Source organism: Uranotaenia lowii, chromosome 2 (genome assembly GCF_029784155.1).
Source record: "Uranotaenia lowii strain MFRU-FL chromosome 2, ASM2978415v1, whole genome shotgun sequence".
NCBI lineage: Eukaryota > Metazoa > Arthropoda > Insecta > Diptera > Culicidae > Uranotaenia > Uranotaenia lowii.
The window spans coordinates 297,423,642-297,442,468 of NC_073692.1; the positions used below are offsets into that span (position 1 = coordinate 297,423,642).

The 18,827-nt window shown below is 36.2% G+C and overlaps 2 long non-coding RNA genes across 2 annotated transcripts; one reads left to right on the forward strand and one right to left on the reverse strand.

Moving 5' to 3' along the window:
* Positions 1 to 11,727: 11,727 nt before the first annotated feature.
* On the reverse strand, positions 11,728 to 12,812 carry LOC129743379 (uncharacterized). Its single transcript, XR_008736603.1, has 4 exons — positions 12,699 to 12,812; positions 12,558 to 12,643; positions 12,442 to 12,496; positions 11,728 to 12,382 (listed from the first exon to the last, which is right to left on the reverse strand). It is a non-coding gene; the product is annotated as an uncharacterized LOC129743379 (long non-coding RNA).
* A 2,521-nt stretch (positions 12,813 to 15,333) lies between these two features.
* Positions 15,334 to 15,896, forward strand: LOC129749816 (uncharacterized). Its single transcript, XR_008738175.1, has 2 exons — positions 15,334 to 15,637; positions 15,704 to 15,896. It is a non-coding gene; the product is annotated as an uncharacterized LOC129749816 (long non-coding RNA).
* Positions 15,897 to 18,827: the final 2,931 nt, after the last annotated feature.

The window sequence follows — 18,827 nt, forward strand, 5'->3', positions numbered from 1 at the left end:
TAGAACGTATCATTACCTCGTTTCATTAGGTGTTGTTTTTATGCTTTATCAATAGCACGATCACCGATATTACAGCAGTAATAATAATTGGAGTTTTGGAGAAAAAAATAAACAACTCTAATTACCCTTCTCAATCCATTCCTCGTCGCCAGTTTAAATTCAGACCGTCCCCGAAAAGGCCAGCCCGTAACTAGAGCATCAATAATAATCTAATTACAATGCTCAAGCTAGAACGTGGGTGATCAAATTTCCACACCTGAACACAATGGATTGAAAAGCTGAACCAGTCTCGTGTTTAAGAAGCCTTGTTAGACGACCTGCGAGAGCGCCCGAAATCTTATACCCTAAGTAGGTACCTACAACTTGCCGATCGACCTGCACGATCGAGCCTCGCGTCGTCGCGTGATTTGCTCGTGTGACTCAAGAACAAACAGAAAACTGGTCCTGTTGGCTGGGGCGCATTTATCAACTTGAACTTGCGAACAGGCTGGCTCCCTTTTTGCGACGGACGATCGAAATTTGCCCTAAGCACATGCGCGCCCAAAAGACTCGTTCGAGCTAGTACCTATCTAGAGGTGGTGAGAGGTCTTTATTGATTAATTTTGCCGCAAAATTTGATCAACCCCTGCTCCTGCCTAAGCAGCGTCGTTGTTGCCGTTTTGCGATCAGCCGCACGCCGCCACCCGGTTCGATGATCAGCCGGCTTCGAAAATTGACTCTCGTTTTCTCACTCACTCTCTCACCTGTTACTTATGGTAAGCTGAATGCATCGATTGTATCGATTATCCACCCTTTTAAAGTGCGTAATTTGGGCGTGGACGTAACTAGGGTAACTATAGGGTGTAATTGGACAGTCAAGTCTCAGCTCATGTGTCAGGTATATGACTAATCTCAGATATCTGATCTCATGTCTCCTGTCTCTTCAAATTTTACGTTTTATGCCTCATGTGTCGGATTTTTGGTTTCAGACCTGATGTATAAGTTCTTTTGAGTCATGTCTCATGTCTTCTTCTTCTTCTTCTAGGCGAAGTTGTCTTCTGACAACCTCGTTTGGTGGCCCAATGTCTTATAGGTATCATTGTCTAAACACATTGCGAACCAAATACGAGATATCTCATTTTTTCACCGAATGGTTATAAGGCCGAATGGTTATTAGGCAGAATGGCCGACCACTACCGTTCAGCCTAACATGCAAAAAGCGTAAATATGTCTTATATGCCTAGCATAAATTCGGCCGAACGACCATTCGGTCTAACATCCATTCGGGCTATCGTCCATTCGGCCAAATAAGCTTCGGCCAAATGTCCTATTCGGACTATTGTCCTATTCGGCCGAACATTCTTCGACTTGTTAACGCATTGGGCCTAGCGACCTTCGGCCTAACATATTTCGGCCTATCGGCCTTCAGCGGATTGTCGAGGCCCCGTTCATTTGTGTTATTCGAATTGAAATGTTATTATTTCACTGAATCAGTAACTCCTGTACTCCAGTTAAAAACAGTTACTGTTGCATACTTTACGATTATGACATAAAAAACTCCATTTTATAATTTATTTGACAAAAAAAGATAAAAAAAATATAACCCATAGTTAAAATGACCTTTGCATACTTTTTTGTGAGATTTTGGTGATATTTCGGAGATTGGAAGTCCTGCCAGACTCCAAAACAGTAAAAAAGCTCTTGTAAACATAATTTTGGTTTACACTTAAAAAAAAAACAACCATTTTGGAGCTAGTGATGGCCACACGATTGGTTTAGGCCAGGGGTGAGCAACCGTTTGAACCAACGGGCCAAATTGAATTCCATTTTTTTTATCCGCACATAAAATTTGCTGATCTTGAAAACAAAAGAAAGTAATTTTTATATACCATCAAATTTTTGACGAATAACATTAAAAAAGGGAACATAAAAAAAACCATCAGCATCGTTTATTAAATTAGGTTCATCACTAAAACAAAGAAAGTTTTTGTGGTCTTTCTTTTTAATTTTGGACGTTGAATCATTAATCATTAAAACTAAAATTCATTTATCGAAATTTCTGTTTTCTTTGCGTATTTCTAAGATATTATTCCACAGTATATTTTTGACCTCGAAGTCCTGATTTTTTTTTCCTACGAACGATGATAAAAACATTTTTTATCCTGAAGTTCCGTATAAAATGTTTAACAAAGTTACCAAAATTCGAAAAATACATAATTTTATTGGTTCATTAGCAAATTTTATCAAAAAATCTTGGCTAGAGTTAACATTCTGGATTGTAAATTTTCAAACAGATTCAGAAGTATTTTATTCATTAAATTTTGTAACCCCTAAACACTACTAACTGGTATTTTGTTCAACAGGTATCATTGGTATAATTGAAAATCTTGAAAAATTGTTGGCTTACAATTCTGGATACCCGAACGAGATAAACCTGAGGATCAACCAAAATTGGACTGAGAAATACAAAATCCAAGACTGAAAAACTGTAGAATGGAAAAACTGATATACAAAATCCAGAAAATATAAACCAATTGAAGACATAAGCCGAAGAAAATAATTTTATTTTTAATATAATGTTTTGATAGTTTTTATTATATTTGAAAAGCTAGATCAAATATTAAGATCCTTAGTTTAAGTTTTGTTTGTTTATAAAGAAAAATCAAAATACTGGGATAATATCTAATGTTCATTGTTGAAAATCTTATGTAATTTTTAATAAGAATTGCTGTTTTCTATGTGTAAAGTCCCGTTCAGAAGAGAAAAACAAAATTATATCAAGATGAGATATTTTGATATTAATTTTTTTCCTATCAAAATGAGATATAATTTAGTATTCAAATTATAACAAAAAGTCCATACAAGCATAACTAAATTGTATCACCCCTTGATAGCAAGCATTATATCAAGCTTATATCTCAATCAGATAGGATTTAGACCAGAGATGAGCAACCAGCAGCCCGCAGGCCGCATGCGGCCCACAACACATGTGCGGCCCGCGAAGCTTATCTAAAATCGAATTTATTTCACAATTTTTTTTTCTACAACAGATTGTTAGTTATCATAAAATAGCAGTCCCTGCTAAACCAAAAATGATATGCACCTCACTTGTTTGCAGTTGCATTTGAGCCATAATCATCCAGACTGTTGACATTTTTGTAGGATTTAAGTTTTTCATTGAGCTCTTTTAAAGGAATAGATGCAATATTAGGCCGGAACAAATTTCAAATCCTTCTTTTGTCACTCGGAGTATGAACACCGAAAGGGGGGGGGGGGGGGGTGGGGGGGTTAGAATAAAAAATAATGCAAAAAACAAATAAATTAGAATAAATTGCACGAAATATTGTATGCAACCAAATTGCATAAAATACCATTGCACAAAATCTATAGATCAAGCAATTTTTTATCGTTAAATTCAATGAAATCATGAATAGAAAAAGTGAAATACCTCTCATCTTCCAAAATTTGTTGTTTGATCTTGTAATCTTTCGGATATTTGAATTTTTTTCGAAATTTACATAAAATACTTCAAACATTATTTTTATCCCCCTTCGGGTTTTCGGAAATTTCGAGGGGGGGGGGGGGGGGTGACAAAAGAAGAAATTGAAATTTGTTCCAGCCTTATTTATTGGAAAATCGTAATATAGGAGTTTAATAGTGAAGTCATTATTATTAGTTTCAAGCAAAGTTAGAATTGTATGATTAAGTGAAATATGTTTATTCTTTATTAATGACGGAAATAAGAAAAGTTTTATAATAAAGACTGGGTGAACGATTATAGATTTCTATCCGACATAACTCAGCGACAAATTCTTATTTCTCGTCAAAAACATGATCTTTAATCCTGTGATTTAACCCAAGAAGTTTGTAACGAATACACTGGGGAATAGCATTTTTGGAGCTTATTTATGTTTCAACTAGCTGATTTACCCGGCCTTGCTCGGGTTTGCATAAAATATAAATCAAAATGAGTCGTTTGACTTTACTTGTTTGTTTGTTTCAGGACTTTAACCTTGAGGTTATTCGTCCCTAAAAGTTTGACTTTACGAAATTTTTTAGCTTTGTATTCAATATGTTTTATATATTTATTATGAGAAAATTTTACCCATGTTGTGCCATGTATGTAAGCTTTGAAAGTTGTGTTAGTGTTTTTCAAGTTTTGAATGAGAATATTTACTGTGTTTCCCTTTTTCATATTTTTGAAATACTTATAGTTATGAGGTTCGTATTCATAGAAATTAAAAATAATTTACCATGAATGCTTTTTTATTTCATCACGAAAAACATGTTATACCCACCCTTTCTTGAAGGAAGCTTGAATAGCTTTGGCCTTCTTATTTTTCTTCTTCAAATGATTAAACTATATTTTTATCTTTCCCACCCCCCATCTTATAAAATCTCTTTTGGAGATGATCTCTTCGGACGCTATATGCCAAATGCTCCCCCGTATGCTATATTCAAATTTAAATTGTCCAAAAAATTCTAAGAAGGCTTCCGAAACTTGCCGCAGCTCGTGGCCTTCAAGTCTTCCAAGCCAACGGCCATGAGTTCGAGTCCCAGTCACGGCATACACAGTAAACTTTTGTGGTTTAGTGGTTATAGCATTTGTAAGATGCTAGCTATCATATACTCGAAAGATGTACGCTTAGAATTGAGCAAAAGGAATCTCTTCGAGGAAACATTAAGTTTCATTGAGATCCTGTGTGTGTTTGTATTTGGTTTTTTAACCTTCCAAAGCCGTTCGCTAAATATCCGTTTCGGGGAAATATGAGTTGTAATTTGATTTCGTTCTCCTAGCTGTAAATGTAAACCGATTTTGATGATATTATATTCATTGTGTAGGTAATTTATTCTAATTACTCAACATTTCAAAATAAAGTCGATATGTATTACCAGGTTTTCAGAAACTGGTTCAGAAAGTAAAAAGTCCGAAAAATCAATTTTATTTTTAAAATACTCATAACTTCTGACAGCTTTTCTGTATTTAATTATTTCATTGATGTTTGAAATTGTCAAGAATCCATCTATCCGACAATGTATAGATATGTTGGGGTCCAATGAAAGTTTTTACCGCTATGACAGATCTTCCGGTAGAAAAAAGTCTTACTTTAAAAAAACGACATCCAGTTTTGGCTTTGCTTAGCTGTATTTCATTTCTCAATGAATCGATTTTAAAAACTCAAATTTTAGTTTTTTGGCGTTAATTTGATCATTATTTTCATAGAACATACTTGGTCTGTCAAAACTACCAGTTCATCAGTATATTGGAATGATGATAAAGATGTTTGAAATGTGCGCTTCGGGTCATATTGACCCGAACGGCTTTGGAGGGTTAAACTTGTTGAAGAATCATTTTGCATGTTTTCAAATGGATGTGTACTTTTCGTTGTTTTTTCCACACTGTTTTATGATTAGTTTTTCTTAAATGTTCCAAGTTCCACTAATAGTTTTTTGAAGTGATCTAAAACAAATTATCTCGAAACCCAAATCGCCCATTTAATGATGTTATAACAAAAGATTTTTTTTTAATTTTTACATTCTTGGAAAAAAAATCTCATTAATTATTGTGAAGAGTGATAAAGTAAAAATTCTTGGAAATAATTTGATTGAATTCGCAGTACTTAACGGTTTAAGTTTTCGCATAATTGGATGGTAAAATTGAACACATTGATGATCAACATTTTTACAAAAGTCATAGATTGACCGATAAAATTGAATTGTATAAAACTTAAAACCTCATACTTAATTTCAAATAAAGTTTCTTGCGTTGGATTTGGTTTTTCCAGATAATGCACGTTAAATTTTTAAGACGGCTTTCAAAGCGTTGACATCACAGCTCTCAACTTATAACTCTGAATTTTATTATTTTATCTTTCTCTATGAGGAATTCAAAAAATACGAAAATGGTTGGTTCTAAAAAGCTTGTTTTTAAGAAAATTACTTAATATGTTTTCAGCACTCAATCCAAATTCATAATGAAGATAAATCACTGCATCCATACTTCACACACTGTATATTCTTATAGACTCCAAAGCCCTGCAGCAGTGGTAGGGAGTACTTTGAAAACCACTACAATTCAAGTCAATACATACTTTACAGGTTAGTTGTATTTTTCAATCCGAAATGTTAGCTCATTATTGCATCCAAAATTCTCGTATCTACCGGTACCACGTGCTTTCAGCAGTAGAAGGTACAAAAAACACCCGCCATAATTTCCCCTTTCAAATCTTTAACGCTCAGCAAGCTTTGATTAGCTTTCCAGTACACGTGAACTCTGGATGGTCGTTTGCGTTTCTAATACCCATCCCTTGGTGATGGTTAAAACAACCCCGCCAAAAGAAACGAAAATCGGTCGACAAAATGGTGCCATGACTTTTGGTTCGTGGGAGAAAAAACGAAAGTTGTATGGGAGGGTCCCTTTTCTTAGGTGGGAGGGGCTCAGCACTATTACTAAAACCTTACCCTGGTTCAACTACATCTCTGTACCAAATTTCAGGCTGATCGGTTCAGCGGTGTGGATTTGTATAAGGTGCATACAAACAAACAAACATATATAGTCCAACTCATCTTTATATATTAGATAACTGATTTAGTAAGATTTTGGCGTCCTGAATTCAAAACATTTCACAGTTTTCGTCTATCATTTTTAGTTTCTGTGATATGGCGTGTAAAAATTTTCAAACTGATGAGTTTTGAGTAAAATCGATCTTTCATAGGGTAAGTGAGCCTTAACTTGGCATGCTCCTTATCTTGGCATGCCAAAATGCATTTTGGTAATTTGTATGTCAAACATATGCCTAAAAATATAAAATAAATCAAACATAAAAGAAAATCGCATTTGTCTACATTCTGCATAGCATTTGTCCGCAATTGAATCCAAATAACTGCGTAATAATTTTTTTTCACATGACGAACTGGAAGTAAAATTACGATTTTCGGAAAAAATCTGAAATGAACCTACCTTGCTAGTGCATCTGCCACCTTCGGATCGATTTAAAAAACACACTTCCTTATGAAAAAAATCACTAAAAAATACCGTTGGTTACAGCAAAATATAAAATGGCAAAAAATATAAAATTATAACCTACTCCAAACAACGTACATATTTGATCTAAAATTGAAGAAAATATAAACATTTTTTTCGCCTAATCTTGGCATGAAATTCCACTAATTGAGGTTTGTATGTATGTGTGAGAACGAAATCAGCAGGCAGAAGGTAGCCGGCAGCCGGCAGCCGAATCGTCGGCTGTTAGTGCACAGTGGTCTGGAAATTTAAAACCGGTCGAAAGTAAAAAGAATGATTGAATTGAAATAACTTAAAAATACCATAAATGTATTTTGGACTATAATCAATTTATTTATCTCACAAGCGTTTTTGGCATCTTAGTTGGACTTATAATACTAAAAGTTTAGCTGCCTTTTTTTTGTTAAATTTCTAGAACTTTTCCTCTCAACTTCTGAGCACGAAATCAACAGGATTCGGTTCCGAATCGATATCTTGGATCTCAACGTTGAAGTAACTTTATCCAGACCCAAAAAAGAAATCTACAAATGGAAATAAGGTCCAACGTATTTTGATTTCATTTTATTTGTGCTGGAGATGAACATTTGCTGTTTATGTGTCGCTTTGAAAGGAATGGTCACAAAGTACAAATTATGACATGTATTATTATGTTTATTAAAAAAATGTAGTTGCATTACAATGTTGAAAAATTATGTTATTAAGAGCTAAATTTCATTGTTTTCAATTTCATGTGAAATCAAAAATAATATTTTGACCAAGTTTATTTTATATTATGGATCACTGTGCATCAGCAGAGTTGACGACGTTTGTTTTCCGTAGGAAAGGAATATGCGAAGGAAGCGCTGCCGAGTTTGGATGATGATTTTGCATGAGTGCGAGTGGGATGCAGCTTGAATTTCACCCAGCTTGTAAATTTGTTGTTCGCTTTAATTGGCTATAGTCCCCAAACGAACGAGTGAGATGCAATCTATTTCTATCAGGCTGGCTGGAGTGAGCGTGAGCGATAGTTTGTCTTGTTTTGCTATCCGGGTGTACGCAAACGATTGCTAGAAAATTCCTAAGGGCGACATTTTAAATATGTAGGTATGATTCAAAGAATTGTTCGCTTACTTGAGTTTTAACTTTAGCTTGCTTCTTGCCTCGGTCATAATGGTTTTTAAAATGTCTCTCCTCCTTTTATGGGAATGGACTAAAAAAAAATATGAACATTCACTATCGTATGTAAACTTCAATGGAAACAGATCTATCATGATTTCATTTTAAAAAAATGAACAAACGATTCGTTTGCTCGGTTTATAAACATATTTATGTTAACCAATGCAATATTTTGGAACCTATTTGTTCTAGATTGTCATTCTGATAATAGAAATTTTAAACACACCAAAAACTGAAACAAACAAATGAAACTTTTTTAAGTAAGATTATAATTCTGCACGCAAATATCAATTCTAAAAAATGGTTGACATTTCGTACTTTCGACTTTTTGAAAACAACACAGAACATTTTTGTGCTTCCTTCCAGGATATTATCAACGAATTCGTGGGAGCTGTTTTTGTATTAGTGAGGCAAATTTCTTCTAGAGGCGGCCAATTTAAGGCACTCATAAAGGGCCAAAATTCGGAACGGGGGCCACAATAAGGAGCATTTCAATCAATAGTTTGATCAGGTTTATATCAAATTATCAACCGCTTTAAAGCAAGGACATATTTTTACTACATTTCAGGCTAGTAAGCAATCATATTTGTCGAAGGACTTTTGAAGGTACATATTACAGGAAGACTACAATCATGGGAAATATAGTCAACCATGCCTTAGGGGCCAAGTTCGGGTACATTTACCCTAGCTGATAAACCAATAAACTTACATAAAAACCAAAAGCTGATTGCCAAGATATTCATATATCAAAGATACAACGCTTTCAAAAAATTTAATTCTACAATTTATAGAAATTCAAAAAAAAATTAACTTCTTCTCACATCATTAAAAAAAATATTCGAAATTGGATACAGTATTGTTCCGATTTTGTCAGCCCCATCTTGAATTTAGGGCTGACAAATTAGGGTACCTGACAAAATCGGGAAAAAAAAATTTCATGAAAATAATTTCAATTTTGATTTGATATTTGTCTGTTTACTTGTTATTTGGATATTTTATGTCAATACCATGATAAGGGGTGACATTGACCCCTTTTTTTATTTTTTACCCTTCTTGTCTTTTGAAAAACCAACTTTCGATCCGAGGCCCGGAGGGCCAAGTGTCATATACCATTCGACTCAGTTCGTCGAGATCGGAACATGTCTGTATGTATGTGTGTATGTATGTGCGTATGTGTGTGTATGTTACAAAATAACGTCACACACGTTTCTCGATGACCGCTTGACCGATTTGAGTTATTGAGGCGTCAAATGAAAGGTCTTGCAAATAGCAAAATGGAGGACCTGTTCAAGAACTCAACCCTAAGTGAATGTTTACAAACACCTTTCATACAATGGATTGTGTACATGTCAAAACATTGGTGCGTAGTTGCAGGATTGATATGCAATTGCTTAATTCATCATAATGGAATTATATATGTATGCAATTGCAAAACAGCTGAATTTGTTGATCACGTTTTAATTTGAAGTATGTAATGGTAATTTTTTTATGGATTTACAAAAATAAATGTTTTATTTTGAACCGTCATTTATTTTTCTGAATTAAAAAAGAAAAAAAAGTTTCATGAAAAACGGCAAATCCACGTGGTTTGTGGATAGTTCCCTAAGTCTACGTGGTTTATGAATGATCCCTAAGGGCTATATATCCATAAACCATGTGATCAAAATGTGGTCAAGTTTCAACCTCCTTCCATTCGTCATCAATGAAAACTCTTATGAACCTTCAATCACCCCCAACCCTTAAAATACCAACCCTTAAGGGTCCGTTCAAATATTACGTAACGCAATTTTCGAGCATTTTCAACCCCCCTTCCCCCCTACGTAACACAATCGTCTCAAAATTTCTAAGCAAATTCCACAAAGCGTATCAAACTGCTATACCCCCTCCCCCCTGAAAGCGTTACATAATATTTGAATGGTCCCTAAAATACCAAGTGGTTAATGGGTGGTCCTCTACGTGGGTCAGGACAACCCCAAAAAAAAACAAACAGTGTAAAATGACTGGGAATTTTAGTTCAAAAGCAGAAAATTTCAACTATATTTAAAGGCTGACAAAATCGGGATAAAATGCTGACAAAATCGGGGATAGACAAAATCGGGGGTAGACAAAATCGGGAGCTGACAAAATCGGAACAATACTGTATTGAATATTTTAATTTATTGAACAACTTTGTTGAAGACTGCGAAATGATTTGACTCACGATTTTAAAAATATCAAAAATAATTCAATGTAGTTTAACTTTTCTATAATATTTTGTCAAAATTTCCGTTTTTTGCAGGTTTGCAAAAGAAATAATAGAAAGAAAACTTCCATAACTTTTTTTCTCAGAATTCAAAACTACTCGCGGTCTTTGAGAAAGTTGATCATTGAATCAATAAGTATTTGTATGTTACAGATTTGTCAGAAAAGTAACCAAGTTGAATAGTAATTTTTTACTTATTTTTAAAGGGTTTCTCTCTCTCTTAAAGGAACACTAGAACTGAAAAAAAAAACTAACTGAATATTCGGATTCTGCGCACCTGAATAAGTCAAAATCAGTTCTGAGGAAAAATGTGAATTGCATTGTCTTGTGTTTTATGTGATGCAATTTTCACACATTTCATAAGCCAATCATGCCAAACATTGATTAAATTGAGTGATTTCACTTCAAAATCAGCAAAACAAATTAAAAAAGTTAAAAGATTTTCAGGATTCAGTCTAAGAAAGCCTATCGCATAGGTATCAATATTGAATTAATAAAATTTATGAAATCGTTAAAAAGATTCTAGAATCAAAAATGTTAACTGTAACTTTGACAAATCAGTTTAAAAATCTGTGAAATTATGATTTTTTCATGATTTTGAAAGCTTGCTTAACATCTCAATGAAATGATTTCCTATGGAACTTTGAAAAAAAAAAACTTTTAAAACAATTCAAGTGAATTAATACATTTAAATTATTGAAAAATGATTTAGTGATAAACCTATTCAATTTTGGCTGGTTTAATTACCTTAAAGTTATGCAAGTAGGTACGTGAACTCGTTTTAATTATTATTATTAACTAATTTTTTTTTATTTCGACCCGCCAAAAGCATTTTAAATTAAAAGTGGCCCGTTGCTTCAAAAGGTTGCTCACCCCTGATTTAGACCACCAAAAAATGCATAAATATATAAGTCTTGCATGTAACTTTTGTTTTATTCGCATTACTTGTATGCAATGTTGGACTACCTCCTGACTTGTACTCAAACTTTCATGCATTGTTTTCAACTTGAGAACAATTCTTGAAAAGATCGGGTACCAGCTAGGAGATTCGAATCTCGATCTGCAGAGGTTGAGAGGCGCGCACGCTACCACAGTACCATGCCTGGTGCATTGGAATGAGAGCTTCAAACTTCCAATATTGTGCGTTTAGATAAAAAATTTATAAACGTCGTTGGTGAACTGGCGTCATGGCTGACTATTATGGAGGCAGATCTGTGGTCGACGCCACTTAAATTAGAAGATAAATATTCTTGACATTTTCGCTTGTATTATGGCATCTTGGCAATCAACTCTCCCACTTTTCCCCGATTTGCGTGCACTTACCGCTTTTCATTTCGTCGTCCCTGGAGGGATCTCCTCCGCCTCGGCCTCGCCGGTCCCACTGTGGGCATTCGCCCCGTGTTAATCACGCCTGCACGATGACGCGTTGCCCCTGCAGTGACGCGGACGCGCCCTTGCGTAGCTGCTTCCTTGCCGGTTGCTATTCGCCCCGAACTGCGGTTGCCTCGGTTTGCAGCCACCTTCGCCGCCACCTGAATAGCACAACTGGTGCTGTTTGGCTTCAGCCACTCCACGCCACTTGGCGCACTGACGGAATAGCGCCGCCGGTGAGTAGTGAGCTGCTTCTTCCCCTTTTTTCTTGTCACTCTTCGCACGGAGCGACAATCAGCTAGGCTGGTTGAGCCTCTCCTGCTCCCTTATTCGGATCACGGCCTGAGAACCACCAGAGGCGTCTTCCTTCCGCCTGCGGTTGCTTGTCGCCGGGAGCACCTATTGAGAGCCACTGGTGGTGCTCTTCTTCAAAACTCGACCGCCCTGGAGCACCGAAGAGGAACGATCCTGCTGGTGATAACTCTTATTGTCGGTCGCTCTTTACCGGAACGCCGATGTCGCCAGTCAGCCCTGGGAGTTTGCCACCGAGGTCACGATCGTGATGGTAGATGGGGTAAATAGAAACAGATGGGGAAAAAAGAAAGGGCCGCCTGCGAAAAGCCGAAATTAGTTTTTTGTGGCCACGTATTATTTTAAAATTCTCCTTTACCTGCTTGTGCGACCCTTTTGCTTCTCCCGGACCGGGATTCCAGGCTGGGGCTACCCTATGGGCGATAAAAGTCGGGTTAGGCAAATGTGGGTTAGCTTCCTCGCTGCAGGTGTTACCTTTTTAGGCTGATGCCTTTTCCGTCCTTGAATGTACCGATGCAGTGACTGCACGTGGCCTGGCCTGGCTTTTCGCCGTGTAGTGGCTGGAATAATGCCCCAATTAGATCCCGCACGCAAAAATGTGATGGTGCAACGTACCTTTGGTTCGGATCTCCGGGGCACACTTCCCACGCGGTTTTTCTCCCGGGCGACACAAACAATTTTTCCCACCACGAACTTGTGTGGTGTGTTGCGGAAACGACAATGCGGTTTTCGTTCGTTTTTGTTTTGTTTTGTTTCTTTTTTCCGATCTGTGCACGCTGATTTCGATTTGCTCACTCCTTTTACACGCGGAGTATATTTCACTTATTTTTGGGGTTTTTATTTTATTTTTGTGCACGCTTCCAAAAATCTACATGGGGATGGGTTTTTATTGAGTTAATGATGCCAATTGCTCGTATCGTATCAGTTTAGGGACTATTAACTTAAAAATAAAATTCAATTGCAACATGACTTCCGACCAGAACATATTGAGTCGTTTTATTTAAGCATGCGTCACGAAATTTTCTGTTTTCAAATTCACATGAAATCAAAGTTGCCACAAATTCATTTGATTCGTCCGTAAGAGTGTAATGTATGTAGAGATACTCTGGTGGATACAGATTTATGTGTGGCAACGTTGCATATAATACACTGTTATTTTTTCAAACACAACTGTCAAAAGTTCGGGATCGGAAGTCCGGACTTCCGAAGTAAAATTTAGTGCTGGCGCTATAATAAAAGTTTTCAAAGCATTTACTTGCCCGGCAGAAAAAACGACTGATTGTATTAAAAGAGATTATAATCTTTTTTTTAACGACCAAAGCGAAGATTTTGATATCAAAACTATATCTGAATAAGTTAATAATATCTCGTTGAGATGGGTTTGTGTAATAATTTCGATATGCTTTTCTGATCGGGGTCTCAATTGATTGCCTTTTCGAGTATTTTAATCCTACAATTTAATATTTGCCAGAAGAGAAAAAAATATTAACATCATGTGGTCACCAGTAGTTCTCCGTTTTTTATAAGCTTTTTCTGACTTGCTATTAGTTGGAAGCCTATAAGAAAAATCGAAAAAAGTGAATGAAAAAATTATTCATATACAACATACAACATTTTTGACAATAGTATTGCACTCATCCCTTAATAGAACACAATGAATGTTAAATTTCTATAGAAATGTTGCTTATCCCTGATTTAGGCCAGATCACATTACCGTAGATTCGCATTAAAAAATCATCCCAGCCCTCTTTCAAAGATACCGTCACTTCAAGATAAAGAAGTGGGCTTTGCCGCGAACATTAATTCTTCTATACGGACTTTCGATGTTCGCAACGCCACCTTAAGAGTTCGGGCACAAGATTCATGCATCTATAGGCTATAGCCATGGTAACCAATGTGTGTCTTGGAAAAACAAATCTGCTTTAAAAGTATATCTGTTGGAAGTGAGTACTTCAGAGCCATCTACAATGCTTTAAATGGTAAAAATATATTTTGGTTGACCTTTTGGACGAATTATTAACCATATATTGCCATTTGGAAAAAAAAATAGATTTGAATTTGAATTAAACCGAAATTCTGCTTTTCTAATTTTACTCTGTTCGAGAAGAAAATCATCTATTGAATGCTCAATTGAGAATCTTTTTGTTCATAAAAAGAAGTAAGTTGAAACTGATACCAACAGTGCGAATACGAACAAAGGTTGCTTTGATAATTTTGTATGTTATTTGACGTTGAAGTTGTTGTATACTCAAACCTTTGACCCCCATGTAGGGTATACAAACTATTTTAGTCGTCTGTTATGATACCCCTTCTCAGAAGGGAGCAGCACTGAGCGTATAGAAAGAATTTTCGATAAGTTACATGGGTCTGCCTCTTTGGACACTTCATTACCATATTCACCATTAACTTTCACGACAGTCAGGGGCCGTCCATTAATGATTATTTTAAAGTCATCAGTTTTATTCAAAGAATTGGAAAAAAGGTTACCAACTGTTAAAAAGCCTTCAATCAATGCTTAAAACACATTTCAATCATTAGTCCAAAGATTATGTTGATGACTTTCCGTATCAATGACCGGGAAAGTCGGGGCAGTAGCTACAGCATCAGCGACAATGTCTGAGAAACCATTCAAATCTAGTTCCTCTTCTTCAACCAATTCGCAATCCAAATATTCTCCACAGGTTAGAATAACCAAGCATTCCTGTTCACGTTTTGCCACAGTTTTAGTGGGGCGGCTTTCCTGAGTGTTGCAGTGGAAGTGTACTTAGTACTTGTGAACTTTCTTATGCTCATAAAGTTTACGTAGTATAATTTTAATGAATTTAGAGTAAAATTATTTGTTATTGTTTTGCCTTTTTTTGTATCAAAATACATGTCACGTTCAAGCTGACCCCCCTCTCCCCCATGTCACAAATTGTCACAAAAATCGAAACCCCCTCCCCCCCCCCCCCCCCCCCCCCTAACGCGTGACATCATTTATGGACGGCCTCTGATTCGGACACAGCGTTTCGACAGAAGCATACAATGGACTTTGTGGATGTTCCGGAACAACCGTAACAGAATACAATATCCAAAACTTATCTTCGAGCTTCCCGTTTCCACTCGAATCACCTCATCATCATGATCTACCAGTTCGATGATCGATTTAAAGTCTAAGTAGGACTTTACTCGAAATGAGCGATGATTTTTGCCCAGTGCGTGGTTTTGAACTTTTTTCAAACGATTTCTTTTATTTACACTTACACACAAAACTTTCGAGGCTCCACTTAGCAAAAATTCGCTGTTACTTTCCGTTAGCAAAAATATTTTTTTACTTTTGAGTTAGCAAAAAGCACGATTTACTTGATTTTAGTAATCAGAAAGTTTATCTTGCTCGATTTTAGTAAAACGAAGGTTTTCTAGCCGCCTTATTTCTAGATAGCAGCCGCTGCCGGTAGAGACAAAAAAATAAACTGACGGGATTCAGTGCCGTTCCGGAAATTCGATGCTGGCGGTTCTTTTGGTGGCTAAGTTCACGACAAATTGGTAGCCAAATCGATAGTGGATGCAAACAGGTAAGAGTCGGTCAAGAAGTGTAAAATGTTTTCCGTTTTTTAATTTATGTTTTTTTTTCCTATTAGGTTGCTGCTGCCGGTGGGGTTCCGGGTTTTAATTGCAACAGTCCGAAAATCGAAAGGGACAAAGCTGGAATTTCAATGCGGTGCATCCGGAACAACCCCGGTGTCGATCGCTTGGCATTTCGCGTTCCCAGGATCGGAACTAAATAAGTTCCATGAAGTGTCGAAATAAAGAGAAAAATCAATTGAAAGTAAACTTATTTTTGTATTCTTTTCAATAATCTAACATTCCCTAAGAAATTGCAAAGAAAAACAATAAAAATTGAAATTTCAGGTCCGGGGCGATCTTTTCCTCCGGTTTTTGCTAGAAAAGTGAGCAAAAATTGCGGCGGCTAAATTTGTCTCTCGTTTGCTAAAATTTTAGTTCGAAAAAATTGCTAAATTGATTGCTAAGATTTTAGCTGGTCAAATTTGAGCAAAATTTTGCTAATTTCCGGCCTCGAAAGTTTTGTGTGTACACAGCAATCGGTTGAAAAACAAGTGTAGTGTTTCAAATTCTAATTCACCATTCAAATTCTCCCTCCAGAGCGTCTGATACTATCATATTCAAACGAATTTGCATGAAGCACTGTAGTGGAAGTGCATGCACACAAAATTTCTGAGGCCGAAAATTAGCAAAATTTTGCTCAAATTTGACCAGCTAAGTTTTTAGCAATCAATTTAGCAAAAAAAAATTACTGGAATTTTAGCAAAATAGTCCAAAGTGTCCGGACTAAATTTTTACTTATTTTTCAGCAATAAAAATTATTGTTTGCTGAAATTTTAGCAATAATTTTTTTATCCCAAAAATTACTAGAATTTTAGTTATTTTTCAAGCCCTTGTTTTTTTTTGGTTTGTGATATTAATGTTTAAATAAAAAATTCTAATATTTTGTTATCTTTTTATTCTCCACCATTTTACTCCGCACAATTCTTCATCGTGTCAACCAGGTTCATCCACCGACCGAATAATAAACAAGTGGTTAACCAGCTTACTCGATAACTGACCCGCTTTAATGGTTTGCATTCGGTGATAAATCTGAAAAAAATAAATCATTTTATTCATTTATATGCATGAACTTTTTTTTATGTTTTTTTTTTATTTCTGATCAGCTGGAATTTTAACATAGATACTTAAAATTCAAATCGAAAGCAGATTGAAATTACATTTTTTGATTTCAAATTAAGTTTGGAGATTGAGAATGAGGCATCTATTTAATTTATCAGGTAGCAATTTTAGATTCAGTTTTCAGAGTAAGAGTTAGAATAAAAATGCCTTTATTCAATTTAATGTCTTCTTTCAGAACATGAAGAAATTAGAATTCTTTTTAAAATTTCGAATGCTTTTTTAACACACAGATTAAGTTAAACAGTTTATAAAAACAACAACAAAAGTAAGTCACTTGGGGATAAGGAATGAAATTTTGTAAATATGCAAAAGAATCCGATTTCGGAATACTATTTCAGAAATGAATAATTAAACAATATTTTACCTGCTAATCGATGTCTTATATAAGAATCTTAGGAGATTAACAAACTTCACGGTCCTCCCCTCTTATTCAACGATTTTTTGATTGGAGACACTTTTTCCCACTGGTTGCGGTCAGTTACAACTTCCCGGATGCCTTTCTGAAAAAAGAAAATAATTAGAGAATTTTGCATAAATTGGTAAAGATGTAAAAAAAATACATCATTTGGTAGTGCTCGTTCCAGAACCATCTTTATACAAGTTTTTGTTCTGATAGGTTTGTCCCAATCGACATAATAACCAAAAGAGCAGCTCTGGTCAAATTCAAATTTTTGGCCCTACTTTGCTGGCAACGAGAACGGGCCAGCGATTCCGTCATCAATGCTCACACCTTCAGTCTCGAGTTATTCAACTTCCGACTGCCAACCTTTAGACAACCGTTGTGAGTTTTCAGAAGCCTGTGATGTGCCATCGGAATGGCCAATAACTTTCTTCGTCCTCAGCTAAAATAAAATTTTGTTTTAAGTTAAATAGGTTTAAATTTTGTTTAGTTTAAATTACCCACTTACCGAGCAAACTCAGGTAGAATGTTCTGCCCTATAAATTGATTCGCTTCCGTGAACAGCAGCAACGTTGCCGGAACTAAAGCGCTGGTTGATCAATCGAGCAGCCCCCATCCAGCGGAGGAATTCGATGTATAGATTCAACTCTTTCGTATTTCGCGCCACGCCAGCTGTGTTATGGGCTCTTCCGCGGGCGGTCATCACAACTAAATAGTTGGCTGGCACTCACAGGAAGTTTTTGTCAACACCCGTCCAGATGGAATTTCGGAGCGGCCTGGGATGAACGCACCGGGAACACCAAACAGAACCACAGCAATTCCACCCGCACGCACAGATCAGCAATGTTGACATCGTTGGTTGGTGCGAGTTCTGGAACAAGTTAATCAATGGAATTTTATCTTCTTCTTCTTCTTCTTCTTTCTTTTGCTGACTGTTTTCCTCAGTCAGCGGGGTATTATGGCACAGCTTTGTTTGCTATATTGCCAACGATGTTTTGTTTATAGTCTGTTATGGACTTCCCTTCTTGTGTGGGTGGTTTTTCAGAGACAGAGAACGTTTGACATTAAATTTCGAGTTTGGATTCCTTCAAGTAGGCTACTACTTTTTTGAAAACCTCTGTGTTTTTTGTTGTAAAGATCTGGCTGATATTGCGAAATTTATCCAGTTCATATTTTTGCCTTACTTGGTGATGTTTTATGCAGTGAAACAGTAGATGTTCCGAGTTTTCTATCACGTCGCAGGTGTCGCAGATGCAATCATCTGTTTGTTTCATCTTCCAAAGCCAGTAACGAGAGTAGTCGTGACCTGAGAAGATGCGATTCAGAGTTCGGGTTTCGAAGTTACTGATGTTTAAATTATGATACCAGGGTTTGTGTGGAATATTGTTTTGTAGTTGAAAGAACTTACTACCTTTCCCCTTTATTGCAGCATATTCTAAGTACCAGTTTTGTGCATTTTCTTCGCTCAAGTTTTCAAAAAATTTGAAGCCATCGTGGATGAAGATTTTGTTTTTGTGGATTTGGTCCAGCTCTAGTGATCTTTTTGCCAAGGAATCAGCTATTTCATTTCCTCTGACATCCACATGCCCGGGGATCCATTGGATTGTGGTGTTTAGTTC